This window comes from Tamandua tetradactyla, chromosome 3, assembly GCF_023851605.1.
Source record: "Tamandua tetradactyla isolate mTamTet1 chromosome 3, mTamTet1.pri, whole genome shotgun sequence".
Classification (NCBI taxonomy): Eukaryota; Metazoa; Chordata; class Mammalia; order Pilosa; family Myrmecophagidae; genus Tamandua; species Tamandua tetradactyla.
Window position 1 is genome coordinate 111,071,832 of NC_135329.1, and position 25,355 is coordinate 111,097,186.

The 25,355-nt window shown below is 33.7% G+C and overlaps 1 protein-coding gene and 1 long non-coding RNA gene across 2 annotated transcripts in view; both read right to left on the reverse strand.

Annotated features, from left to right (window-relative positions):
* Positions 1-25,355, reverse strand: part of LRP1B (LDL receptor related protein 1B) — a 1,945,542-nt gene that overhangs the window by 1,170,781 nt on the left and 749,406 nt on the right. The window lies entirely within an intron of this gene.
* The window catches only part of LOC143677595 (uncharacterized), a 38,255-nt gene continuing 36,436 nt past the window's right edge, over positions 23,537-25,355 (reverse strand). The window contains exon 4 of the long non-coding RNA XR_013172711.1: positions 23,537-24,966. This is a non-coding gene — a long non-coding RNA (uncharacterized LOC143677595). The remainder of the gene's footprint in view (positions 24,967-25,355) is intronic.

The window sequence follows — 25,355 nt, forward strand, 5'->3', positions numbered from 1 at the left end:
TTGACCTTGGGTAATAATATTCCTCATAAATCCATAAAAGACAGATGGTGTCCTTCAGGAAAGATCATAGAAATGTAACTCTTATTTCTATCTATCCATCTATCTATGTACCACATGCAAACTGTGACAATTTTCATTATCTGTCTTACACTACTTCTTGCACAGGTTGGCATAAGACCTTTTATACTTAACAAGTGAGTTTTTCATTTTAAAAAGTGTCTAAGATTGAGATGACTGGCTCCTCTGTTTGATATTGCCCTCACTAAACATGGAACACTTGATATGTGGCAGCAAAAATAAACACTGCATATTCTTTTGTTTTATCAATTTAAACAAAAGCAATACATCAGTAGTCTTTTTTAAACAGGATTGAAAATCTAAATTCAGTCATATTTTCACTTATTTCTTTTAACTTTTGAATGAGATACTGCTTGGTATTTCAACAAAATTCATTGCTGTATTGGGATTTATTTAAATGATCAGGGATCATTTGAATGATCACAGGAGGGTTTCTATTGGAGAAAAAGGGAGAAAGAAAAAGTTAAGGCATTTTACATTGCTAGAATACAAACTGCATATTCTCTTAATTTGTTTTCTATTTTGTTATAAAATATTTAAGTCTGCAACTGTCTTAATATTTAGTGCTTAAAATGCTTTGGGCAGTGAGTATGAAGAAATATGCAAAGGATGACTATTTAGTTGTATAAACATTCATGTGTATATATTGTTTTTTCTAATAGGTATGTATCTGCCTATTTTTCTCTCTAGCTATATAAATGGATATATATGTGTGTGTGTGTGTGTGTGTGTGTGTATATACACATATGTATAAAATTTCGAATAGATTAGATTGCTCTAGAAAAATAGAACAAACTATGCCAAATACAAGCAGAACTAAGAAATGTTTCTGGTCACTCAAATTGGCCTATGTTACGAAATTATGGATTAATGAAGAACTCCAAGTAAAAAGTGCATTACCTCTTATTTTAGAGGAAATACAGCCTTTGAGTAAACTTACACATAATAATCATATAACAATGAAGTATAATGAAATAGATAGTACATTTATTCACCAGGATATGATGGAGGTAGAAACAGAGAGTAGAGGAAATTGGAGAGAAAAGGGAGCCAGGAAAAAAAGATGGGAATAAGTAGGAGAATAAGTTTAAGTGCAGCTTCATTTTACATAAAGTTGAAAAACATTCAGCAAACTTTGAAACAATGCAATTTTCCTTCAAATTAAACATTCATCTAGAATCACATATGCTCATAGCTACACATGGAATGAACTATAAACTATTTTTATGCCATCGACAAAGAGCAGTTCCACCATAGCTTTCTGCAATTCTTCATCTGAGCTAGTTTCAAAATACGCAGTATTAAATTATGTGAGGTCTCAGATACCCTTTGCCATATAATATTGTTTATAAATTAGACGTTGTGCTGGTTCGAAAGGAAGTATGCCCCCTAGAAAATCCATGTTTTAACCAAAATCCCTTTTCATAAAGGTAGAATAATCCCTGTTCAATACTGTATGTTTGAAACTGTGGTTGGATCATCTCTCTGGATGATGTGATTTAGTCAAGAGTGGTTGTTAAACTGGATTAGGTGATGACATGTCTCCACCCATTTGGGTGGGTCTTGATTGATTTACTGGAGTCCTATAAAAGAGGAAACATTTTGAGAAAGAGATTCAGAAAGAGCAAAGAATGCTGCAGCACTACAAAGCAGAGTCCACAAGCCAGCGACCTTTGGAGATGAAGAAGGAAAATGCCTCCTGGGAAGCTTCATGAAACAGGAAGCCAGGAGAGAAAGTAGCAGATGATACCTTGCTTGCCATGTGCCCTTCCAACCAAGAGAGAAACCGTGACTGTGTTCGCCATGTGCCTTTCCAGATGAGAGAGAAACCCTAAACTTCATCGGCCTTCTTGAACCAAGGTATCTTTCCCTGGATGCCTTAAATTGGACATTTCTATAGACTTGTTTTGATTGGGACATTTTCTCATCCTTAAAACTGTAAACTAGCAGCTCATTAAATTTCTCTTGTTAAAAGCCATTCTGTTTTTTGGTATATTGCATTCCGGCAGCTAGCAAACTAGAACAGACATTAAACTGTAATGTTGTGGTTTGGCTGCTTGCAGTCATGGATTCATTAAAGAAGAAAAAACTCTTAACTAAGATGAATGTGTCAAGAGATCCTGCCACTCATCTTCAGTGCCTTATGGAAAGAAATTCTTGACCATATAGATGGGAAATGTCTGCTGTCCTTCATTAAGATTTAATTTGGTGAAAGCAATTAACAGCTTTTCAGCAGCATGCTCCTCAGCTCAGGATTACAGGTCAGGGTCAACAACGCACACAAAATAGAGAGCATAACGATGATAGATACTGCATATCACCTATATGATGACTTGTGAGTCTTTCTAAGTTTAAATAAATAGGTGTTCTTTTATTTTCATTTTATTAGTGTCATATATACATATAAAAACCATAAATTTTCCAACTTTGTAGGTAGAAAAGTATGGTTCGAAAGGTTTAGAAATATGGAAAATCTAGAAAATTAGGAGATAGCATGATAAATCAAGTTATTTTGACATACATAGGGAAAAGCACACCAACCCTTTGCCTGATATTGCAAGTACTTTTTAGGCTGTGATCTTCATGTTTTGATGTTGCGGTTGTTTTATTTTCTTTATTTTTCTATCGTATATATGAAACATCAAGATAAAATTTCCTCTTGATGCAAGCACAATTGAGAGAATTATTATTAATTTGTGCATGTTTTTCTTAGGAAAAAGTTTTATTATAATTAGGGTATTGTCATTACTATCTTCATTAATTTTAAAACAAATATAACATCCCATTACTTTATGGCCAGCTTTGGACACATTCAATGTTCACATGGCATATCTTAGTGGCATTTTAAAAATCCTACAGTATAAAAAAATGTATACTTTTATAATTTTTATTGATTTATTAAACAATGAAATAAATATAAAATAATAAGCATAATATTGGCTAATAGTTATTGAACACTTACTATCTGACAGAGCTTTTTTTGGTATTGTCTAAATTAGCTTACTAAATAGAGTCTAAAAAGTTACTACTATTTGTGCAAATTGGAGCTGGGATATATGCTCTTTGAGTTTCTAAGGCACAGGAATGATCAATAGGTAGCTAATTTTGGTGAAATAGTTGTAAAATTCACACATATCTAAATAGTGAAAGATAAGGTTGCCAAGCTGATAGTTTTTATCTCTAAAGGCTGAACCAAGGAAGGTATTTAAGAGTGGAAAATAGAAAGCCACTAGAGATGAAAGGAGTACAGATAATAGGAGAGCATATTGTTGGAAGTAGCACTCACCCTAAAAGATAATTAATTTCATGCATAAGCCATTAGAATGGCTCATAAAAAGCCTTTCTAAAATAATTGCCAAAGGCCTTTTGTAAATATCAGAGAAGGTCTTTCATGAAAGGTTTGACACAGAAATTTTACAGAAAATATAAGCAAAACACATTCACAGAAGAATAGAGACAAACAACTTTTTTTCTGCTGTGCAAGAATTCATGCATGTGACAGATAGGAACAGAAAAATATCTAGCCATAGAAATAGATGAATTTGCAGAAGTTCGTAAAGTCAAGGTTTAAAGCCACTAAATTTTATTGACTAAATTTTGAGCAACTGTAGGAGGACAGCTTATGACATAATAAGGACAGTATAAGAGGACAAGTACGCAAATCAGGATCATCAGTGAAATACTTTGTCTCCAAGCTACGACCTTCACTCTACTAGATATTTGAAGCTGTCAGAATTATATTGAAAGCATACTTGTACATTATATGTGACTTGATATTTGTATTTATATATATATATATGAAAGGATATAAATATGGATATAAATTTAACAGTTACTGAATTTATATGTAATTTATTCCTCAGTGTGAGTTTATGGTTTGTTACTACACTAATGCTTTTTCTTTTTAAAGAAAGCCCCAAGTCAAAAATACACTCCAGGTAATGATGTAACCAAATCCTCAGTGTCAAAGTGCTTGTCAATATATTAAAGCTCAGGCTAGGCTAGAAAGTAAAGTATCAGAAAGATTTTCAAACAAGGACAACACCCAGGCAGGTGGAGCTGCAACTATATATCGTGTCTACATACAGCAGGCATATCTAAATATCCTTTTGATTTAATGTACAGGAAGGAAAGCCTGGAGTGATCTAATAAAAAAAATGAAACATCAAGTAAACAGAAATACACAAGCATACAGATGTATAATATAACCTTTAAATGTTTTGTTTAGTAAATGAATTTACCCTGCATTCTTAGCAGTCATTTTGTAATTAGTACCTTCAAAAATGGACAGTTTAGGTGAAAAAAGCATGCAGATTAATTGATAGTAAGAGATTATTTGTGAAATGTGTTACATTAGATAATGGATGCTGAAAATTAGGTCATTTGAAATCTCATATCTATTTTGAATTACAAAACAGGTATCAAAATATAGAAAGTGCCATTGCCAGCATTTATTAGACTGGTGACACCAAAATAACTGATAAATTTGACTATAACAAAGATATTCTTGATATCTGTACTACATAAGGAAACATATAGTTCATATCATTCACATGCATAGTAACATACTTTATTCATGTATTTTTTTTAAAACAAGTGTGTTCTTAGTCTTTTTAAGAACTGATATCTATTTCTACCGTCTTTGTCTGAAGAGGTTCTTTAGAAATTCTAGCTTAGCAAAAATTGAAATTACATTAACATATTTAAAGAAGAAATGCTATTACACACATACATAAATTATTTTCATACTGATTTTTATTTCTCAGGAGTAATTTCCTTAGAAGAAAAATGCTGTGTGAAATAAATTGCCTTAAAGTGTTCTAAGAACTTTGAAAATACTCAAAGATAAAACATACCTAAACATGTCTCAGTATTGGAAATTATAACTTTCTTTGGCCTTATTTGTCATTTCTTGTAACTATTTCAGGGTTTGAGGTACATACTAGTTTTAAGGGGGAGGATTTTCCTTGTTCTTTCAAGCCACCAAGATGCTTTTTAGTACCCCAAAAAGTAAATAATCTGTGGTTTTCTGGGGAAGAATCTTACAGAAATATCTATTTGGGGAGACCCTTTTAATTATTTCCAAAAATAAAGCCTGTCATTCATTCCACTGCATCGTTCAACTTTCACTTTCAGTTTAATAAAAAATAAAGCCAGAACTCAAGTATGTTATCCTTTCACTCATCTTTCTCTCTCCACAGTTGCACACTCCACCCCACCCCCAGAACAAGTATCTGATCTGGGAAGGGATTGTTTTCAGATACATTTAATCACCCTGCTAAATTGGAGTAAGGTAAATATGTAATAGCTCTAAGAAGCCAAATCAAGAATCTTTTACTTATGCAGTGTACTTCAAGTGCCTAACATCACTATTTAGTATATAAGAACAAAGAGTGACCTCTCTTAACTTTTCTCTTCCTTTTTATGACTTCTTCATGGAGCATCTTACAGTCACACTGTAACCCCTTCTTTAATAGAGTTATTTGTATGATTTACTTGATCAACATTTAAACTTGTCTTGGCCCCGCTAAGAGGAAAAACCTTTTTATCCCTCCCAAAGAGGTGCATATACCTGTTTAATTTCCAGTTTGGTAGGTAAGGTAGGAGGGTATTAGATCTTGGGGAGACGACAGTCTTAACAGGTGCATGGGACAAATAGAGAACGTCTTCAAGTAGTCAGCAGATGGACGTGGCAGTGGGAGAGGCTCACCAGGTAACCAGCAGATGGACAGGGCAGAGGAAGGCAATTCCATGTTAGCAGTGTGTGGCTAGACCAGCAGTAAAACTTTGCCATTTGGCATATGGTATGATGCTCACTGCATCAGCTGGAATTTGTACTATCACATTTTTGGCCAAGTCAGGAAGGGAGATTTCTAAAATCTGCATATGACATTTGGTTCAAAATTCAGCAGTATTTTCACAGACAATATTGTGATTTCTGCCATAACAAGTTGTGTGTCTCCTTTTTTGCTTTCCCCAAATATCTTTAGTAATTATATCCGCAAACCAATTTTGAAACTGGGGTCAGGAGTTATCTAATTTACCATCAGAACGAATGTGAACTGAACTTTTGTGAAGGATCTGCCAACATTAAGAGAAAAAATCCTAAATAGTAATGTGCTTCATTTGGCATGTATCTAGTGGAAGAGTTGATGCATCCATTCATCATAAAAGCTTGGTGGAAATGTCACTACTTTATCACATACACCTCAACAGCTTAATCTTCCTATAGCACAACCATGATAATTTCAGTTCCCAGATTTAAAATATTTTTTATTTTTTTTTCATTGTTGAATCAAAAAAGTTCAAATTGTGCAGTCTCAAATTTAGGGTTCCCTACAGTCCAGTACCAAAGCATCTTAGAGCCTTTTATCCTATAACTGCTTTGTGGACACTTTATACATGTTAGTCTTTTCCAAATAAGACCAATTTGTCTTCTGCCACCCGGGACTACCATTCCCTTTGTACACAATCTTAGACAGACAAAATATTTAAAATGAATCTATCCTATTTCTTCCCATTCTAATTGCACTATCTTTAAATTTTCACTTATAACATTCGATCTTTTTACTGCATTTTTTCTGTAATGTCTCTTATTGCTGTTACTAAATTGAATTCCTTCAGGAACTTGCAAACCCCGGTCTAGTACAGTGTCTTAACGAGAGTACATGCCAAATGAATATATGATGAACTTTTAAAAAAATCACAAAAACTGAGAAATAGCATGTAATATTGTAATATCTATTCAGTAATTCTAATGAGTTAAATAAACATTGCTAATGGAAGTCTTTTAGCCATTTCTTCAGACTTACTTTATTTTTTACATGTATTTTCTCTTTGGGGTAGTTGGTGTTTACAAAATATTGGACAGTAGTTAAAACTTCTTTTCCTACTTAAATGCTGAAAAAAATGTTCCTCACTTACAATTTATTAAATATGAATTCTGTATAAGAATGTTTTCTAAACAAAGATAAATTCAGCACAAATTCTTTTCAAATTATGAACAACTGTTAGGTGTAATCAAATTCTGAGAGTTTGTTGAACTCGGGACTTCTACTTCTGCCTCATTCAGCATTCAACCCTTCTTTTAACACAAACTCAAGGCAGAGCGCAACTTTGTATTGAATGATCAGCATACCTGCAAAGAATTTATGTACCAATAAATTACATTTTAAAACATTACAGGAAAATACCAGACCATGGCAAGGACTTCTCTCATCTAATTCTTCTGAAGAACTGGGACAAGGAATTAAGATCTGAGAAGACTGAAAAGTCAGCTTCTCCTACTCTAAGTGAACTCATAGGAGGCCTATAATAAATGTGTATATTTTTATAATCTCAATTTGGAGAGTACAAAGTAGACATTTTACTTAACTCACTTAGGAGAACTTAAATACTTCAAAATATAGTATAAACATATCCATTTTAATTCTTCTAAATAGCACATATTCTTCTAGTATCAATTTGTATGTGCCTTTATACTAAAGAATTTGAAAATGTTAAATTTGAATCCAGAATTATAAAAATATTTCAAGGCTTCTGATGTCGTATGTACTTATTAGAATAGCAAAATTTTGTAATTATTGATGTATTTCTAAATATAAAGGTAAAATTCCATGCAATTCTTAGCTAATTAAAAAAATACTAATTAGCAGTCTTAATACGACTCATTGTTTTGAGTTTGAAAAATATAAAACTTCTGCTGATTATTTTTTCTAATTTTTTTCCTTGTGATTTCCACACTTCTGCAAGTCATCCTTATTCTACAGATAGATCTTAAAATTAGAGATTATTCAAGTTCGCTAGCTCTAGATTATCCAATACATATAGACATAAGGAAATAATTTTCCTCAATTAAAAATCTAAAGGGGAAATAGGGTCAAAAGCCACATATTCCTTTCCAGACAACTAAAAGAAGGTACATAGTTCACATAAAAGTATAACTTATACCTGTATCTGAACTCTCATATTTATCAAAAATTACGCTTTGAAATACACTTAAGAATTAGGCTCTTATATGAACATGTTAGCTAATTTATTTTGGAGTATCCTTCAGTTTAAAGAGTTAAGTACATTTACTTTATTTTTCAAATTCTTCAAGATACCTTTCAACATGCAATTATGGATTTCTTTGATACAACCTAATTGGAAATGATCCATTAATTTCAGATAGTGAGTTTCTAATTTATATTTTCTTCAAATATTTTATTAGAGAAAAAAGGCTAGAACTCTACCATTTGACTACTCTGTTCTTGAACTTTTTCTCAAAATCTACCATATGAACACTTCCTTCAGAAAAATCAAGATAGATGTGCCCATTGTTAAGTAAAGAAGTTTCAAGACGAAGAACAAAAACTGGACTTTGTTCGGTGTTTTAACATGATTACTTTACACTTAGGTATTATTGTGCTGTCCATTTTTGAATGGTATGATTTCTAAATGTTGGGTTAATTTCTTTTTTTCTGTTAATTAATAAAAAAAAAAAACTGGACTTTGGGCTCAGATTCCTTAGTTTTGGGTTAACCTTTATTTTGGGAAAAAGTGAACCACTTCACTATACGTGAAGAGAAAGACACGGGTTACTATGTGAAAATACCAGGCCACTTCTCCCAATATGTAAAAATTTACTTAACCCCAATCTCTAGTATCATTTAGACCACACAAATTTGGTTGATTCATCTCTTAATTAAGTTGGAAGGACTTCATCATGAAGATGATAGAAGGAAGGAATTGGTGAGTTTTAAAGGTCTCAGAAGTGGTGACTGGCTTTCTTATTGATGTGTTTATGGGCTTGCCATAAAATGTCCAACTGTTCAAAAAATAGTGGGTCACGGAGCTATAAGTGCTGTGTTTCTCCTAGCCATTGATAGTGCATATTATAGAAAGCTAGGAGGAAGTTTTGGACATTGCATAGTCCAACTAAATCCCCTAGTTCAAGGTTTTCTTTTTCATTATATCTACTTTCCATTGTATACTTTAAATACTGTAATCTGTACATGCATTAAAAAATAAGAATTTAAACTGTGCACAGAAAATGTCTATGTGAAGAAGTCATATTGACATGGTTAAATTTCCCAGTTTTAATGGATAACATTTTTTTGATTATTAAAATATTTTGACTTTGTTTAGACATTTGAAATGAAATTTTCTACCCATCAATGCCTATATATAAACTTTCTTAACTATAAGTATGAAACAGTTGGAAAATGCAAGACCACATTTAGCAAAGAAAAATATCCTCTTGTCAAAATAGAGCATCGTACAGCAAGAATAACAATGTAATTTTAATAACAACTCTAGAAATATTTTATGGCAACACTAGCATAAAAGTTTTATTACAATAGAGCTAATCTAAATGTTTATACTTCACCATGCCATTAAATATGGATTTTTGTCTTTTTATAGATTCTTTAGTTTGCTGTTAAATCATTATCACATCAACTTTTAAAAATTCAGGTTTTTGCAGCTGACAAAATGTAAGATTAAAATGATTACTTTAGGATATTTAATATAATCTAAAATTGCATGGGAAAGTCACTTAATCAAAGCACAACTTATAAAATATCTCAGGCTACTCATCAAGGTCTCTTGCTTATAGCATGCATATCTATGATTAATTTGTTAATGTCTGAGATGTGGGAATTCACACATGGTTTTGGAGAGAAGGCCTCCTTGGAAATGTACTATGCTATTTGGGGGGGAAAGGGGAATGTATGGTCCTGAAAAATATATCTTTTATGTTTTGATAATGTAGGATTAAAATGAAAGATAAATTTAATTTTGCCTCAAATTTTACCTCCTCCTCTTCACAAAAGTTTTCATTCTTTGTTTTAATTCTGCTTATTTACTTTTATATTTCAACCACTATTATTATCATCATGACCATATAGTTTTTACAGCTCCTCCAGTTAGAGTGCAAGTTGTGATCTAAATATGCAAATTTTCTAAAAGATGCAGAATAATTTTCTAAGGATTATATTTCTAAGATATTGAAGCCCAGCGTAGGACATTTAAAATGAATTGTCAAACTGAACACATCATCTTAAATGTAGGAAAATGAAAGCCTGTGCATTATTTCAGGAGTTTCAACAACTAATGCATTATTTTAACTTGACGTTCATATTAGTAAAATAATATGTCTGGAAGGATGTTTTAAAGCTCATCTAGTATAACATCCCAATTTCTACTTTTATCAAGCTAGGTGACAGAAATCTATATTAGATATTAAAAATGAAAAATCAAGCCTCCCAACCATTTTATTTACATCAGACACTTCAAGAGATGTTTTACAGATTTTCTTTTTGTGCGTGTGCAATCCTAATCCTACTTCTGGGCTCATGTTAAATTTCTGAGCTCTAAAAAAGAGGCTATATTATTCAATACAATCTTACAGATTTCTTTCTAAGTGCCAGATACCTTGGAGATGCAACACACTAGAAAGGTAATGTATCTGTTCTCGTAGAGCTCACACTCTGTCTCAATCTTTCATTCAAAGTTTGTTTGTAGATTAATTGCTATATACATATAACCAAAGAAGCTCCTCCTTTCCTAGAGAAATTTTAGGAAGTGTGTATTTCACATACATGCAATAGACAACGCTTTTTAGCAGCAGCTGTGAAATATATAGTAGCCTTCATTGTCCTGATTTCTTTGAACTAAACTAAATATTTCATTTTTACTTTAAATGTGCTTCCCTTCTTTTGCCCATGGATTGTCTTTCAGAACAGCAGTGTGAATATAATTTTCTAATTCATTTTACTACATCAGGATTTGAAAAGTGTAATTTTCTTCTCATATCCCACTTCTAAAATACCTAGAAACAAATAAAGAAGAAAAAAAAAAAGAAAATTGATCAAACAAAACATAAAAAATTACCTAAAAGCATAATATGATTTAATCCAGTAAGAAAATTCAGTATAAGATATGCAACATGTAACAGACACATGATTAAATTTCAAAGAACACTTTGAAATGTGAATGATTTCCTATCTGATTATCCATCACAAACACTTTCATTTAGGTTTAATAATCTCTAATTATTGTATATACTACAACTTATTTCATATTCTTTAATTTACTTACACAGCATGCCACATTCCTATATTTATCCATACACAGAAATGCAACTTTTTTTTTTTTTTAATTTGCATGGGCAGGCATCAGGAATCGAACCCAGGTCTCCAGCACGGCAGGTGAGAACTCTGCCCGCTGAGCCACTGTGGCCCGCCCTGAAATGCAACTTAAACATTATCAATATACTTCTAAAGTAGACATTTTAAAAGATATCTGTGCAGACATTTTGATAAGAACACTCTTATATCACTAAATGTTTCCTAAATAAGGGCATAACCAAATGAGAAATGTCTTCAATAAATTAGTTAAGACAATCTGCTTTTACTGAATGGCTGCTTTGTTTTTCTTCTCCTTTCACTCCTAATAATGAGAAGTATGCAACTTAAATATGCCTTCTTTTTGTTTTTATAAACTCTCCTGAAGCTCTTAAACAAATCTGAAGTTATGCCATAGGAACTTACTTTTTAGTCATATATTTATATTGTTGCCAATTCCTCAACCCTTAGCAGTAGGAAGAAACAAAATAAACAACTCAAAGAAATAGTTTGTCTTTATTAAACTCATCTATTCTATTCCTATCAGATTGCTGAAGTTATGAGTTTCAGTCAATTTTCAAGTGAACTGATCAAATTTTTCCCTCAAAAGGCCACTGTCCTTTTCAAGTTCTCAATTACAACCCTAAGTCTGTGTTTGTATATTTCTAAAATACCCTTTAAGTTGTAATATAAGTAACAAAATCTCCAGCAAATCATATTTCAAAATCAATCCAATAGAATTACTGGTTTTGTTCTCTAAAAAAAAGATTCAGCAACAATTATTCTTCATGCATATCATTTCTTTGTTATAAATCGTGAAAAAAATGTATATTGTCTAACATGTTGCTCATTAGAACTTGCAGAGCTGAAAGAAATGTTCTATACCTATGCTAACTAAATGCATATGACTAGTAGTGCTTGAAATGTAGCTAGCAAGGCTGATGTTTTTTTTTTTACATGGGCAGGCACCAGGAATCGAACCCAGGTCTCCAGCATGGCAGGAGAGCAGTCTGCCTTCTGAGCCACTGTGGCTTGCCCCAATTTTAATTTATGTAATATTCTAAAGTCATCCCTGAGGGTAGGAAACTTCTTCTAAACTCCTGTTCATATTGATGTTTTGACCTCCTCCCATGAGTGCCAACAGTCCTTCATGGCATCTAGAATGAAGAATCCTTTCCAGAAGGTTTTCAATTTACTTTGCCGAGATCCTTCAAAAGGATCAAATACCAGAATACAAAAATCTTTATAAATTCTCTTAATTTTCTAGAGGGTTCTATCAGCATGCTTCTGTTAGCCCTTAGGTCTTTTTTGGTGTGTTTTATCCCTCTTTTATGTACAATCTGAGAGAAATCACTATCTGTGGAAGGTATAGCCTCACAAAATGTATTTCTTGAATAGTACGACTTGGAAGTCAAAATGGCTCCTTAATCCATGGGCTACAGAATGGATGTTGTGTTACAAAGTATGAAAACAACCTTCACCTTGGTTGTGTACCTCCAGCTGAGCTCCTGGATGACCAGGAGCATTGTCAATGAGCACTCATATTTTGAAAGGAATTTTTTTTTTCTGGGTACTAGTTTACAAAAGTGGACTTAAAATATTCAGTAAACCATGTCATAAACACATGCTTTCATCAGGCTTTGTTGTTCAATTTATACAGGACAGTTAGAATAGATTTAGCATAATTCTTGAGGGTCCTAGGATTTTTGGAATAGTAAATTATCATTGGTCTTAACCTAAAGACTTTTGCAGTCATTCAGCAGGAAGATCAGACTAACCTTGATTCAAACAAGGCAGTAAAGGCAGAAAAATTAGATAGCTTAGAAAGACCTTAGGAGAGAGAATTGACAGGCTCAAATACCAAAATATAAAAATCTTTATAAAGGCTCTTAAATTTTTAAGAAGTTTCTATCAGCAGCTTCTGTAGCCCTTAGGACTCACCTATGTACACCTCTGGCATCTATGTATAGCTAAATAAAAACAACACCCTCTCAGGTTTAAACTTGAGGTAAGATGTATCTCAACCAACAATATCAGGAGGGGTCCAAGTTGGTTGTGGTGTCTGGATGCCTAAAAGCTACCTAAAAGTATTGTGCCCTCCAAATGACTGCCTAAACTTTTAACGCAAGACAACTGGAGGTGTGAGTTACTAATGATAGTCCCACTTGTTAAATATTTTTAAAAACTCTCTATTGCTTTTAGCACTGTATTAGTTTGTTAAACTGCCAGGACACAATATACCAGAAATGGAACAGCTTTTAAAAATGGAGGTTAATAAGTGACAAGTTTACAGCTCTAAGGCCATAAATATGTCCTAACTAAGACATCCAGAAAAAGACACCTTGGGTCAAAGAAGGGTGATCTGGGAAAGCACTTGGCTGTGTCTGCTGGTCCCTGTTTCTGGTTTCGTTGCTTTTGGCTTCTGATGCCAGCAGTTCCCTCCCTGTGTGCCTGTGGGCCCTCACTTAGCTGCTCTGAGACAAAACTCTGGGTTTCATCTCTTAGCTTAGCATCTGCTGGGCCAGAGATTTCTTCTCTTCAATTTCTGGCTATTTCCCTGAGACTTTCCTTAGCACCGGACTATTTCTGTCTTGATCTCCAAACGTCTGCATCGGCTCTGCTCTGTTGGCTCTGAACTTTCTCCAAAATGTTTGCTCTTTCTTAAAAGATTCCATTAAACTAATCAAGACCCATCTTGAATGGGTAGAGTCACATCTCACCTAATTAAAAGGTCACACCCACAATTGGGTGCTTCACACCACCATGGTGATAATCTAATAAAAAGTTCCAGCCCTACAATATTGAATCAGGATTAAAAGAAATGGCTGCTCCCACAAGATTGAATGAGGAATAAAGCATGGCTTTTCTGGGGTACATCGTACTTTCCAACCAGCACGAGCACATTACACAGAATATTTCCAATATTATTTTACAAACATGTATAAATTATACATAGGTATTCCACATGCGATTTGGATGGGCAAAGTATTTGTATTTTAAGGAGTGGAGATGCTTTTTAAAATAGGAGTCCTAAGAAATAAAGCATTCTCTGAATGGGAGGTTGGAACCCAAAGGGATTGGAACCAAAGGGACGAGAAGGCAAAGTAGAGGTGTTTTACATCAAGCCATCCTGCCTGACTTGAGAGTCCTGCTGGTCTGTTCCCAGCATTAGCATTATAAAATGTAGGGTATCATTCATGGATGCAGTGTAGCTCGGGACAGGAGAGGGAGCAAGGTCAGATGGTTCAAGAAATCGGGCCATGTGTAACTTCTGTAACTCTAAGTAACAGTACAAATAATGTAAGAGCTGCTGGAAGCCAAGTGAAGCAGTGTACAGAAATGAGGAGGCCCAAAATGGGGACTTTTTTTTTGAACCTGTCTTTAATCTCAGCATTTATTCTTGAGTCACAGCATCAACATAAGAAGACTGATAAAAACACCTGCTACTCGGGTCTTAGTGAGATTAGTTGGCACCTCTGGAATGACAGGGACCTTCCAGCCTGCCAAGTCATGAGTCCTACTGAACGACTGGCACTTAGGAACTGAGCTGTGGGACACAGTGCCAGCTCCAGAAAGAATCACACCCGTCCCCACCCCGAATTCTCCACAGACAGATAAGCTTCACTCAGTTTCTTAGTTTCACAAGATGCACAGCAGTTCCCTTGAAATAGAACTAAGTTAAGGTCTTTGCGGCACCATAAGCCACCTTGTCTTCTTAATATAGAAAACCTGCCCATCGAGTTATGACAAATGCTTTTAATGTAGTACCTGGCAAGGATTCTGTACAACTATTTCGAAAGAAAGGTCAACACTAAGCAAGATATATTGGACAGAAGTGTAAGGTCATGATTCTTAAAATAAATTATGCTGGTTACATCTCTATATGAAGTTCCAAAAGCCTGAACACCCCGCCTTTAAAATACAGCATTGCAAATTACACACACACACACAGGCACACAAACACATGTGCACATACATCTGTCTGGAAGGAGATGATTAGAAACAGGGTTAAGGAAAAGCCTATAAAACTCTAACTGCACTGAAAGGTGAGTTGATTAGACCACCACAAGCTACATGGGCGTATATCAGACCTACCTTGCTCACCAATATCAGATAAATGTAATTTCTTCTAGCTTCCCCTGCTTACACGGATTCATTCTAAATTAGTTCCCAGACTTAATTAGAATTTTTCCCAGTTAATATGTGCTTCCTGACTATGAATCACAGGAAAAAAAACATGTATCTCTATTTCTCACCTTTTAAAAAATAATTAGTTCCTCATCAAGCGCGCATCTTCATCCCTTTTCTGCTGTAAGTATATTTATTCATTTAATCAAAAGAAAATGACAGGGTGGGCCATGGTGGCTCAGCAGACATTCTCGCCTGCCATGCCAGAGACCCAGGTTCAATTCCCGGTGCCTGTCCATGCAAAAAAAAAAAAAAATGAAAAAAGAAAATGACAGCTATAACCAAAACTGACTGAACTCTGGCCTAGATCTGCTGTGCTAAGAAATAAAATTCAATTTAACGATATGATTTATACTCTAATTGGGGAGGTAAGATGTACGGAAAGAAGCAACAAAAGAGCAAAGGTAAATGATAATAATTAAAATGTCTACTGAATGCTTGTTAATACAAAGTAAAGATAATGGATTTGCTATATGTATTTTCATGGCAAATATTCTATTGTACTGTCTTCTCAAAAAATACAGCAATCTTACTATCATATTGAGTTTAAAATTATGAACTTGTTTAATGCATCTAAGCCATATCTATGATGCTTGCTCATATTTTGACTTATTAGTTATGGAAGCAATTATTTAATTTGCATTAGGATGAGTATACTATCTACTTGACTAGATTTTCACATTATGGTCACCACAAATTGAACAACAAGTAAATTTAAACCGGTCATGTGCATTCCATGCATCATTGTATGAGTTGTCAGTGAACTCCATACATTCTCAAAATTTTCTCTATTTTTAAACATCATAATGACAAGCAACCATCTTGTGTAAAGTAAAATAAATTCTAAATTATTCTTAAAACTGCACCTGATGCCTTTTTTCTAAAAATACTTGTTTCAATAGTTGTATTAACTTTCAGTAGTTTTCAAGTCAAATAAAGATATTTTCAGTCTTAAGAGATTATAAAAAATGGGTTAATCATCCTTTTAAATAAATTATCTTTGTTACAGGCGAGTAGCTATAATTAAAAACTACTTTGGCAATCAATCCGATGAATCAGGTTCATAATACAAATTCTGGCATGGTTAAGTCCTTTAACCATTACAATTGGTGAAATGTATAAAAAAAAAACTTTTGATATCTTAGAATTACCCAATGATACATGTGCCAGGGCATCTGGTTCCCTTAGCAAAGCCAGTGGGAATGAAATCCCCCCCAGGCTCCAGAGCATGTAAACTGCTATAGTTATGGCCATTAGAATGCTTATGACTTGTATATGGAATGATATATCAATGTTAGCATATGTTAGGGAGAATTTGAGATCAGTATAGTTGGTCCTAGAGGTACAAATCTATGCTCTCTCTCTATTGTTTCAGTTTTAAAGTTTAAACTTAATTATTCTTGGTATTCTAGAATACCAGTATATGTAGGTTTGGTGTCTATCTTTAATACTAGTCACCTGACACCGAAATACTGTGAGAAAGTGAATTCATTTAACACAAGACACCTCTTGGCAGTCAAGGAGTTTACAGGTCACCTAGGGAAATGGACAAATAAATTATTGGTAGTATAGCACTGAAATAAAGACCCATGTAGAAATGTCTAAGGTAGAATGGAGGACTCCAAAAGGAGAGGAGTTAATTGTATAGTCTGTAGTGAAGACATCTGCCTCCATGGAGAAAAGACTTTTGAGTAGATTCTGAAAAGACAATTACAATTTTTCTAGTCAGATAAAGTAATGAAAGGAATGAAAAATCTAGAGTGATAAAATAGTGTGAAATACCAAGGTAGAGAGACAAGAATAGCAAATATTACCTTCAGAAAGGACAAACACTTCTGAAGACTGATGCATAAGCATGAAAGGGGAGTAACAAGAAATAAACTAGATCATTTCTACAAGTTATTTTTTTAACTTTTTTATGTGTACTGACAAAAATATTTCCTTAGCTTTTTAGCTAGTGCTTCACATTTATTTATTTTCCCATTAGTGACAGCATCTTGCAAAGCAAAGAGACTTGGCTTGCAGTGGCTAGGTGCAGTTTTGTCTTTGAAAAATTCATTTAATTTCTGTGTACCTCAGTTTCCTCATTTTTTAATTGGGAGAATGATCTAGATGACCTCTGATGGTACTCATGAATGAAACAATTATTTGGAGGCTGGAAAGCTCAAGGATATTAATTTTCTTTTTCAAGGCAATTAATTTGTATCATTATTTGGTCAAATTTATAGATTCCCAAATGAACACCTGTACCTGCATGCATTTTTCTATTCCTAGGTTTGTTCCATATAAATTTAAAGTAATTCATAGAAAAATACAGCAAAATCATAATATGTAATATAATTTGATATAAAAAGTTACATCAATGAAAAAGAGAACAAACATAAGAAGGCTAACACGTAACTTCTTCAGTTGATCTTCAAGGCTGATGATGATCTTCCTTTTAATCATGAGGAAAAACGTGCACTGCTATTTATTTAAATATCATTACCGAAAAATAGAAAATACTAGGGCCTAAGAGAGCCTTTGTTTTGAATGGAATCTTAAACTTATTATTGTTAATGGGATTACAAGTGATGAAGTGGGCAACATTTTGAAGCAATTGTTATAACGAATGAAACATTATTTGTAGTGGCTATAGACAAGGCAAATGATGTAATTTTCAATCATAATAATTTGATGGTACTTCAGTGAGGGACTAAGATAATATGAATTACCTCTGTTACTTTCTGATGCTCTGATTATACTTTAAATAAAATTTGGAGATAATTGTAGATGGATGATTGCTCTTTCATAAATATTATGCTAAACTGGTATTTTGATAAATGTTGGTTAGCAGAATAGTTTCAAGGAGAAAAAATAGCCAGTGTTTATACTAATATTAGCTTAATAAATATTACTTTAATGGGCACATTTATATTATACAAAAAATATCTACAGGAAACCCAGAGGAAATGCAGACACACAAATAGAATAGAGCATGTAATGTCTACCTTCTAGAAACTAACTAGCAGTAGAGAATGAGAACTTAGAGACAAATCATTTGTTTTTAATCATACAGATGAGGCTTAAGTAAAATTTCAGAGTAGATGTAATGGGAAGAAATTTTAAAAACAAACAAACAAACTTGAGTTTTTCTTCTTTAAAAAAGATATAAATCCTTTCCTGTTGAAAACACTTCAAAGGGTAGGAATACAAGGGAACTTCCTTAAAATGATAGAGGGAATATACGAAAAACCCACAGCTAATATCATCCTTAATGGGGAAAAATTGAAAACTTTCCCCCTAAGATCAGGAACAAGACAAGGATGTCCACTATCACCACTATTATTCAACATTGTGTTGGAGGTTCTAGCCAGAGCAATTAGACAAGAAAAAGAAATACAAGGCATCAAAATTGGAAAGGAAGAAGTAAAACTATCACTGTTTGCAGACGATATGATACTATACGTCGAAAACCCGGAAAAATCCACAACAAAATTACTAGAGCTAATAAATGAGTACAGCAAAGTAGCAGGTTACAAGATCAACATTCAAAAATCTGTAGCATTTCTATACACTAGCAATGAACAAGCTGAGGGGGAAATCAAGAAACGAATCCCATTTACAATTGCAACTAAAAGAATAAAATACCTAGGAATAAATTTAACTAAAGAGACAAAAAACCTATACAAAGAAAACTACAAAAAACTGTTAAAAGAAATCAAAGAAGACCTAAATAGATGGAAGGGCATACTGTGTTCATGGATTGGAAGACTAAATATAGTTAAGATGTCAATCCTACCTAAATTGATTTACAGATTCAATGCAATACCAATCAAAATCCCAACAACTTATTTTTCAGAAATAGAAAAACCAATAAGCAAATTTATCTGGAAGGGCAGGGTGCCCTGAATTGCTAAAAGTATCTTGAGGAAAAAAAACGAAGCTGGAGGTCTCATGCTGCCGGACTTTAAGGCATATTATGAAGCCACAGTGGTCAAAACAGCATGGTATTGGCATAAAGATAGATATATCAACCAATGGAATCGAATAGAGTGCTCAGATATAGACCCTCTCATCTATGGACATTTGATCTTTGATAAGGCAGTCAAGCCAACTCACCTGGGACAGAACAGTCTCTTCAATAAATGGTGCCTAGAGAACTGGATATCCATATGCAAAAGAATGAAAGACCCATATCTCACACCCTACACAAAAGTTAACTCAAAATGGATCAAAGATCTAAACATTAGGTCTAAGACCATAGAACAGTTAGAGGAAAATGTAGGGAGATATCTTATGAATCTTACAATTGGAGGCGGTTTTATGGACCTTACACCTAAAGCAAGAGCACTGAAGAAGGAAATAAATAAATGGGAACTCCTCAAAATTAAACACTTTTGTGCATCAAAGAACTTCATCAAGAAAGTAGAAAGACAGCCTACACAATGGGAATCAATATTTGGAAACGACATATCAGATAAAGGTCTAGTATCCAGAATTTATAATGAGATTGTTCAACTCAACAACAAAAAGACAGCCAACCCAATTACAAAATGGGAAAAAGACTTGAATAGACACCTCTCAGAGGAGGAAATACAAATGGCCAAAAGACACATGAAGAGATGCTCAATGTCCCTGGCCATTAGAGAAATGCAAATCAAAACCACAATGAGATATCATCTCACACCCACCAGAATGGCCATTATCAACAAAACAGAAAATGACAAGTGCTGGAGAGGATGCGGTGAAAGAGGCACACTTATCCACTGTTGGTGGGAATGTCAAATGGTGCAACCACTGTGGAATGCAGTTTGGCAGTTCCTCAAAAAGCTGAATATAGAATTGTCATACGACCCAGCAATACCATTGCTGGGAATCTACTCAAAGGAATTAAGGGCAAAAACTCAAACGGACATCTGCACACCAATGTTTATAGCAGCGTTATTTATAATTGCAAAGAGATGGAAACAGCCAAAATGTCCATCAACAGACGAGTGGCTAAACAAACTGTGGTATATACATACGATGGAATATTATGCAGCTTTAAGGCAGGATAAACTTATGAAGCATGTAATAACATGGATGGACCTAGAGAACATTATGCTGAGTGAGTCTAGCCAAAAACTAAAAGACAAATACTGTATGGTCCCAATGATGTGAATCGACACTCGAGAATAAACTTGGAATATGTCATTGGTAACAGAGTTCAGCAGGAGTTAGAAACAGGGTAAGATAATGGGTAATTGGAGCTGATGGGATACAGACTGTGCAATAAGACTAGATACAAAAACTCAAAAATGGACAGCACAATAATACCTAATTGTAAAGTAATCATGTTAAAATACTGAATGAAGCTGCATCCGAGCTATAGGTTTTTGTTTTGTTTTGTTTTGTTTTGTTCTTATTATTATTACTTTTATTTTTTTTCTCTATATTAACATTCTATATTTTTTTCTGTTATACTGCTAGTTCTTCTAAACCGATGCAAATGTACTAAGAAACGATGATCATGCATCTATGTGATGATGTTAAGAATTACTGATTGCATATGTAGAATGGTATGATTTCTAAAAAAAAAAAAAAAAAAATGGTCAGCACAATACTGCCTAATTGTAATGTAATTATGTTGGAACGCTGAATGAAGCTGCATCTGAGCTATAGTTTCTTTTTTTTTTTTCTTATATATTTTTGTACTTTTTATTTTTATTTTTGTTTTTTCTCTGTGTTATCATTTTATTTCTTTTTCTGTTGTCTTGCTATTTCTTTCTCTAAATTGATGCATATGTACTGAGAAATGCTGACCATACACCTATGTGATGATATTAAGAATTACTGATTGCATATGTAGAATGGAATGATTTCTAAATGTTGTGTTAGTTATTTTTTTAATTAATAAAATAAATAAATAAATAAAATAAAATAAATTAAAAAATAAAAAAATTAAAAAAAGAGATATAAACATCAAATATATTCATAACCTATATTTTTACTTCAAAATAAAACTGTAAGCCCAATAAAGAATGGGAACATGTCTGATTTATTCTTCATTGCATCCCCTTTTCTTAGATGGAAACTGAGTCACAGAAGCCTCAATAAATATTTGTCAACTAAGTAAGTGAAAATATGTACCCAAAAAGATCCCAGAGAAGGAGTGCTGAATTAAAAGTGAAGGTTTAAAAATGGCTTCTTCCAGGGATAAAGAGATGGCAAGTAAATCTAGCAAATATGTATTCACTCAAAAGTTTAAAAGTCCTAATGCCAACTGTGAAAGAACTGTTAAGTATTTGCCAAAACTGGCTCATAGTGCTGCTTGCTAAATGCTATGAATAAAAGGAAAAAAATAAAAGTATGGTCAGAAAGACGACCACGCGAACTAATGTGACGATGGGCCCAAAACTCGTACAAGCATTTGTCCATTATAAGCGAGTATATCAACAAAAAAACTGTCTAAAACAACGATGCTATTAATAGCTATACAAAACGCTTTAAAGACATTTTCTCATTTAATCCTCAGTTCAATTCTGTGAGGCAGGCACTTTAGTTGCCCTCATTTTACAGATACAGAAATGGATGCTTAGAGAAAAGTGACTATTTAAAAGCATACAGCGAGAAAGTTGTAAAGCTAGGAATAGAATTCAGGTCTGTCTGTCAGACTCCAGAATCCTTGGGTTTTAGCCACAGTGCTCTACCTTCCATGGGCTGGAGACTAGGAACAGCTGCACATGTGCAGCAATAATGGAAGCTGCCATTTATTGAAAGCCTACTAAGTTGAGAGACTGCTAGGCATTTCCACTATTATCTTTTTAGTCCTCACATTGAACTTATGTTTTAAGCATTGCTTTCATGAATCAAGAAAAGAAGCCTTGGAGTTAACCTGTATAACTTGGTGACTGTTATGAAGTTGGTAAATGATGAAACTTGGATTCAAGTAGAGACATTTTTGAAGTCCAAAAGATTGGAGTCCTCTAAGATTGCTCAGTTGAACAAGGAACTAAAGGTAGTGAGCACTGACATTGAGAGAAATGTGTCCATAATCCATGAATTTTGAGGCAAAGATGGCATTATCCTAGATATATATAACATCTAAGCCAAATATTAACTCTAAATACTGCCATGGATCACTAAAGTAGTGTCAGAGTGAAGGGCCCCGGATACTTCTTTCTCTAGAAAAAGCCAAATTCCTAAATATGAGACTTTTTTAAAAATCACAATCGTTTTTGTTCAGATTAAATGGTTTCATATTTCCATAATCAAATAAAACCTCGCTAGGCACACTAGGTATATCAAAATAACTAACTGCATATGTTTTTTGCTCTTAAATATTGCAATTCCCTCTTTGGCTCCATGATATCAAAGCCAGATTCTATAGCCTAACATCTATGCTTTTCATAATATGGTCTGCAATTAATTATCCATCAGGACTTATGCCCCATTATTCCACCATGAAGGCTGTATGCTAGTTTCTTAATACTCTTAATTTCTTTCTATCTCTGCACCCTTGCTTACCTTCAACTTGGAAAAGATATTGTACTGGAATCAACATTTAATCAGCAATTAAATTTTAAAATGCAGTGTTTTACTGCTCTGGTGACCTGTCTGGCAAACCCATAAAAGGTGACAAAACGCTCCCTTCCTAACATTAAAGTTAATGTTTTTAGTAATACTTCTGAGAGTACTTTCAATTACCTTGATAGAAGTACTTACTTACATCTATTCAAGTAAGATAGAAGTAGCTATTGTATAGTACATGTGGAAGAAAAACTGTCACAAATTCTGATATTGGCATCAGTATTTCTCCCCACAAACACGGGTATGGGATAGAACAAATTCTCTAGATGGAATATCAGAGTAGGCTGGGAGTAATAAAACATCCAGCCTTTTAATTATTTTTAAAAAAGTAAATCAGTAACTGCTTTGCTTTCCCGGGTTTTTCAGAACACTGAAAACTTCATGTCTATCCATTACCAGACATGTTGATCTTTTGGAGGTTGTGCCGAGCAGATGGTCAAAGTCTGCAGCCAGCACGCCTGCCAGTGCTACTGCATTTGCTTCTGCTAGCAATGCACGCGTCACCAGCTCATGCTCCACGTCTCAGAGACTGGAAATCATTCTCACGTTGTCATCATTATTTTCTTTTATTTTCTGACAAGAAAGACAACCATGTATTTCTAAAATATGCATTTGTTCAGTTAAGTATCAACTTGGCAACACCCTTGGCTTTGGAGGCATTTTTTTGTAACTCATAATGAATTTCTTTGTCACATTTTTATACAGCGAAAAAAAATTCCCGGCATGAGCATATGTTACAAGGCCTGTAGACTTATCTTTTCAGCATCTCTGCTTTGTTGGAAGACTTCCAGTTGTATTTTTGTCCAATTGACCATTCATTGATATTCTAGACACTGTTAATGAGTTGCCAGATGACCTTCAATAGATTTTTCTGGTTTAAGCAATCTTTAAAATTTCTAAATATGTACAACTATATCATACAGTATATATAACTATTTGGATACATCTTTCCTTTTGATTTCTGGAGAAACCATATAAAATCGATTGTTTTGTCAGTAAAAGCTGTGGATAGTATTTGATCAATATGAGATATTTCACCTTCTCATTATAAGTTTCTTTGAAACTGAGGCTCTCTCTAACAGATTGAATCATGATGAAAGATTCTGATTTTTTTTCTACTTTCCAACCATCCAAGGTTGCCCCATATGTTCATATGTTTTAGTATAGACTAGGCTTTTTGGGTTTTGTTTTGAATCAGGTGTTGTGTTTTTCCCTTCTGTTTTTGCACTAGTCAAAGTTTAGATTAATATTAGGATGGTCCTCATGCATATGTTAGGCTGACTAAATAAAATCCATATAATGCACATGGATTTCAAACAATATACAGGAATATATTTGGCTGAAAATGTTTCTCAAAAGAGTAGAAATAATACAACACAGAGTGGGACCAGTGACAGTGGCAGCCAATCAAGAAGTTTTAGATTCCAATGCTTCTGAGCAAGTTTCAAAATATCATTTCTAATAGTGCTTGGGGTAAAAATCCCAGGGTAACACTCTAGAAATAAATATTTTACAATGAAACTGGAAACATATGAATTGAAGGTGTATCTTTAGGGACAGTTTGATTATTTCCTGCACTATAGTGTGCTCTTCACATTACAAATTTAATCAAGAAATTCTCAAAATACTAAAACACTGTAAAAGTGTCAATAACACCAAGATTGTTTAAAATAAATTGCTCACAGAACTTTTGGGATTGATTATTAGCTTAAGTTTGGAGGATTTACTGAGGCAATGTTTCAAAAATTTCTATTCTAAATCTTGTCTGAGATAAGGCTTTTACTCAAGTCAAGATACTGACACCTATTTATTTTATATGAACTTTGGGTGAAACCTCCTCTTCTCTTTTTCCATTCACATCCAACCACTTCTTTCCCACTTGGTTTTCCATTAGTCACTGAAGTGCTGGGTATGAGATGGGGAAGAAAGGGGACAAATTGTCAGCTTCGCCTGGAGTAAAGACATCGAGAGAGTTGAGGGCTTTAATTTCTTGCTCTTTTAGGCTGTGATGTTTAGGTGTGAATTAATGTATTCCAGGGTCCTGCAGAATTGAAGGTAAAGGAGAATGTTTAGACGCCCACTTTATCAAGTCCCTGCATTAAAACTCAAGAAATAAACTACTGGGCTCCATCTAGTTGAGGAACAAATTTATTCAGCTAAGGTAATTTCCCACTGACAGTATGTATTTCTTATAGATTTCAACAGACTTAGTTGCTTGAAATATTTTAATTAAAATGATCAGTCCCTACCTTGGATTTCTTTAAAATGGACATTTAAAAATTATAAAGCCAAATAAAAATCCAGTAATTCAATTTTTCCTGTTTAATTCAACCTTTTGTGTTTTGCAAAAGACTCTCTTAATAAGGGCATGCAATCTGAACTGTTTAAGGATGTAAACTTTCTGGGAATTTCATCTATGTGTGCCTGGAT